The sequence below is a fragment of the Pavona decussata genome, unplaced genomic scaffold (assembly GCF_977016875.1).
Source record: "Pavona decussata unplaced genomic scaffold, jaPavDecu1.1 SCAFFOLD_58, whole genome shotgun sequence".
Lineage (NCBI taxonomy): Eukaryota > Metazoa > Cnidaria > Anthozoa > Scleractinia > Agariciidae > Pavona > Pavona decussata.
In genome coordinates this window covers 6327226-6332148 of record NW_028145480.1, presented here as the reverse complement: position 1 = coordinate 6332148, position 4923 = coordinate 6327226, and the positions used below count along the sequence as shown (strand labels likewise).

The window sequence follows — 4923 nt, the reverse complement described above, 5'->3', positions numbered from 1 at the left end:
TATTGCCCGGCTGGTTTTGTGGACAGTGAAGACAGTTCAGGAAGAATTAAAGAAGGGGAATGGAGAAGAATTGTGTCAGCTGAAGGTGAGAATGGTGCATTAAGACCCCTTCCACTTGTTCGAGTGTCAAGGCAAGTGAAGACTGCTGTTGAAGTTAGGGGGATTTTCAAGAATTATATGGTCTCTAGAGAAGGAGCAGTCCCCTGGCAATGGGATTATGTGAGAAGCAGAGGTCCACTGATTGAAAGTTAACTTTACTTTTAACTTTAACATTCACAAACAAAATGAAGTCACATAGTAAAAAAACTCAAGTTGACTTATGCTGAGGTCCAAAGCCTCAAAAACTAACAAAAGAAATTCAGCTACAATGGTAATGTTCTAACTGGAGCTATTTTTCCTGGTAATAGCACAATTAAAGTATCTATTTCAAAAATTCCCTTTAGCAGGAGAAAGGAACCTAACAAGCAACAATTTTCTTCACTGACATGCGTGTCTGATAAACAAACTCAATACTGAGATTAAAGTAGTCAGTCATCATCACAGCTGCATAAGTCATGTTACAATATAAACAAAATTGTATAACAGGAAAGAAGTGTCGGGTTATTAAAGGTTATCTTCTCTACTTTAGTTACAGTTTGGTTCAATTACTAAGGTCCTCCAAAAAGCTGGGTTTTTTTGTTGGAAAAAATCACCAAGAGGAAACATTGTACTTTGGTTGTCAAGATCAGGACTTGAAGTACGAAATAATCTTTGAGCACCTGCAGCAGCAGTCGACGAACCTTCTGGGGTATAAAAGTGAGGTGCAGTAAAAATTCCATGCTTAAGATTACCACCCTGTAGGATTGGAGGACTTTGCATAGTGTGGGAAATATTTGGAGTTGAGGTGTTTTCTTTCCCAGTTGTCTTTTACTGCAGTACTTGCTCTCACTTGATGGTCATATATCAATAGATTGATTTTCATTTTAATCACGAGTTTATCAGGCAAACCAATTTTTCTTAGTTGCGAGGTGATTAGTTCCCCAAATAAAGTGTCTTCATCTCTTTCTTGAATTTGTTGCTTTTCCTTACTGCAAGACATCAGGCTGGTACCAATGTCTTGAAAATCTTCAATTTGTTGAAATCATCCATGTCCTCCACCCTGTTGTCAACAACATTTGCTATAAAGAAACATTAGAACAACATAAATTGGCCCTGAATGTTTACATGGTACAAATCCACCATGCTGGAGGGTAACAGATGCAGTGGGATGATAACTGGTCAAAACACCCCTTCATTCATAAGACTTAACACCCCCAGAGACAATTAGGATATTTATGTACATTCTTTGTTCTAAATGTGAGAAGCTACAATATATATCAATTGATTGATAAGTTGCCTGATAAACTCATGATTAGAGCTTCGCTTTCATTAGGGGGTGTTATGCCTTATTTGCTGGGGGCGTTTTGTCAAGGGCATTTAGTCTTAGTGGTGTTTTGACCATAAACCAGTGGGACAGCGAGACAAAGAGCTTGCAGCTATTCAAATGTTAATTCAGTTCCTCTTGAGTTTCCCAGTGGGTTGCTTGCCTTTTAGCATGGCAACTTTTGAACCATGTGACTAGCTAGCTGTAAACAGCTCATTCTCAAACGGCTACCTCTGGCAGCATGAGAAGGGGTTCCAAAAAAAGACTTAAATATTAATGTTGTACAGCAAAAGAAAATCTCTTCACAGGGTCCGCAGCAGGGGAGGTGCTGATAGTTTTCTAAAGAGTCTCTTTATTGCAAGTTCTGAAGTCTTTACCTTGTCAAAGTGCACATTATAAAGTACCAGTGCCTGGATACCTACCAAATGTTCAAATAATTCTTGTTGTAACAGGTAAACATAAGAAATTACTGTTTTTTTTTTTTGGGGGGGGGGGGGGGGGATGGGATTCTAATGGCAAACAAGTCTCCTAAACACTACATTTAGGAGCATGTTTGGCCATTTTTTTCATATGATGGGGTTTTTTACAAGACTTCTTAAGTTGGCACTGACTTCCTTTGAAGAAAATTTATCTAAACTCAATTTTCGTGACCTACCTTGCCTTTTTCATGTATTTTGGATGTCCCGTTGTGCGAGACTGAATTTTCCCAGGTGCACTATTGACTGAGAGCTCTGAGGTGGAGCTTTCATTATCATCAGCCTAATGAACCTCGTCACCTCCGTCCAGTTCTTCTTCTTCACTTTCGTTGTTGTCTACGTTTATGACATTTGTCTTTGTTTTCCTTGCTTTCACGTATGGATCCAGCCATGCCATGAATGGAGAGAGGTCTGAGGTACTTACTTTGGCTTCCTCTACATCTTTTGTCCCAACACCGGACACCTTCTTTTCCTCAACTTTCTTTTTGTCCCGACTATAACGGTTCCTTAGATACCTAAACATTGTCTTAGCTTCTTCTCCTGTTCAAGAGAATGGAAATATTGACCATTTTATTGTGTTTGTGAACAAATGGTAAGCTTAAATATGTTGCAGTTTCTTCAAAACCGTAAGCTTATATATTACTTATTTTCTTCCGTGTAGTACGACACACCATTTTCTAGCCCCACTTCTCCTGCTACATCACTCCACACAAGTTGTTTCTTGTTTTTGCTTTAAATCCGCTGCAACCTTTGTCGTAAAGTACTGGATATTTTCGCTCACTCTCTGCAAGCTTTTCATCGCATGCAGACGCCATCTTGGTTTGAACGTAAACTGCAGAGGCATGGAACGAGTGTTGGTCATCTTGCGTTTGCGTTTGCATTGCCTTGGTTCACACGTGTGAAATGCAAACGCAAGCGCAAGGAAATGAAAAATTTTCCATTTCTTGCATTGGCACTTGCGTTTGTGTTGTGGTTGTTCACACACGTGTTTGCTTGTGCTTGTGCTTGCGCTTGCATTTGCGCTTGCTTGCGTTGCTTTTGTGAACCAGGCTTAAGAATCTGCCTAACTTTCAGAGGTTCGTTCCTATGAAAACTTGGGCAGTTGCATGGTAGCTACAGTTGGAACCTTTACCATATGTACCCAATCTTCTTTTTTCTAAAACTCTTCTGCCAGTGAAAGTGAAAGTGTTTATTAAATAGATTTAGTGTTTGGGAACCATTTACGCCATGCCGTTCCAACAATACCAACGAAATAAACAACAAAAAAGAAACCCATCAGGGCTGCGCTTATTCTTTGTATTGTGGAAGTGGGTCTTTTTGCTGTGAAAGCCATCATTGGAACAAAATTAAGCTTCTACCCATACGTTATATGTAGCAAGCACATTTCAGGGAATATCTCCTTTCTAAGATTTTTGAGTGACAGGTGGTAGAGGTTCCAAACAACATCAACTCGCGCCTCAGGGAGCAAAGAAATCAGTTTCTGCCATATGGTACACAATTAAGGCGTTTCTATATTTTCAGCTTATCTCATGCACTCCATAACTTAAGCATTCATCGCTTAGCACATGTAAGTTAATTGGTGTACTTTGTGATTCATTTCTGAACACTTTCGCAAAGAATGCAAAACCATTTTCAGTATGATAGAAGATACTTGCCTCGAGACTGATAAGTGCAAATAATCTTTAAGCTTCTCAAAGCAATCTTCGACAATGAAAATCATGAATTTTAAAGTTTCTTCAAAGACCTTAACGTGAATATTAAAGCAAAACATACATTTTTCTGCATTCTTTTCCTGCATAATTTAAAGTCAAATTTCTGCAAGTGATGTTCACAGTTTGATCGGTTTGGTTTCTCTAGCTGACAATAATTATTGAAATTGCCAAAATTCTATATCCAAAATTTCATACGACCCGTTCGCCTTTTTAAACAATTTTAACAACCTAAAGAAAAGGATTAGTTTTCAGCATTGTGAAAGTTTCAGGGCAACTCTTCTGTCGATAAGTTTCTTTATTCAGGGTTTAAGAAAAATGTGATTTCCAAAGCAAATCATCGCCGACAACAACAACAACAAGACGAGTTCAAGTAAAATATGCAGAAAAATTAGCTCTTTTCCGAAAGACTGCACAACTTGTCATAGGCATTGAAGCATAACAATTGGAGCATTTTTCCTGCATTCCTACATGATTCAATGTCAAATTTGTACAAGTTAACACTGTTTGATCTGTTTGGATTCGTTCACTGAAATTTAAATTGCCAAAAAGAGCTGTGGTTGCCTTTCTGAAATTGTCAATTGGCCTTTTCAAACAATTTTAATGGGGGCTGTGAATTGTTAAACAAAAACAGTCATTGTTGTAGCTGTAACCACTGTTAATTAACATTAAGACAATTTACGCCTGAGAGCCGAGGCTTATGCAAAAAACCTCAACATTCCTCACAACAACTCAGCTGGTACTAACGGCCTTTTTACTGATCAAAATAAACTAAGATTTATAAATAACTCAGACAAAAATATTAGCATGTAATTACATACAAAGCATCACTTTGTTTTCACTGACTGAAAACTACCCTCGACACGTCAAAAAATGCAAATTAACCTATCTTGGGATGGCTTTTTCATGCTTACAAGGTTCACCCGCCAGCTCCATTGAACTTCAACTCCAAAAGCCAACAAAAAGTAGTGCTGCTTGGTGAAGTTTTTCACGAATCCAAGATACTGTAAGGCTGTGTTGCATGCATTTGAAGTTTATGAATGAAACAATGTATTTTAATAGCGAAGGATTCCAGGGATTTATTTTGAGAACGTTCCGATGTAGTTATGGTAAGTTGAGAGAAAAAGATCGGACAGATAGTCCGATCCTTATTAATTAAGAGCGTGAATAAACACATTCACAAAACGACTTTTTATTTGTTCAAGATCTTTTTCTTTGGTAACTACAAATTTTAGTTTGTTCTTTGTGTTATTAATGAACGTTAATCAAGCTAGTTGATTCAAGGGTCCTTCACCAAAATTTTTCTAGATAAAATTTATAGAAAGCGAAGCACCAA

The 4923-nt window shown here is 37.9% G+C and overlaps 1 pseudogene; it reads right to left on the bottom strand.

Annotated features, from left to right (window-relative positions):
- Positions 1-233: 233 nt before the first annotated feature.
- On the bottom strand, positions 234-2693 carry LOC146479930 (uncharacterized; annotated as a pseudogene).
- Positions 2694-4923: the final 2230 nt, after the last annotated feature.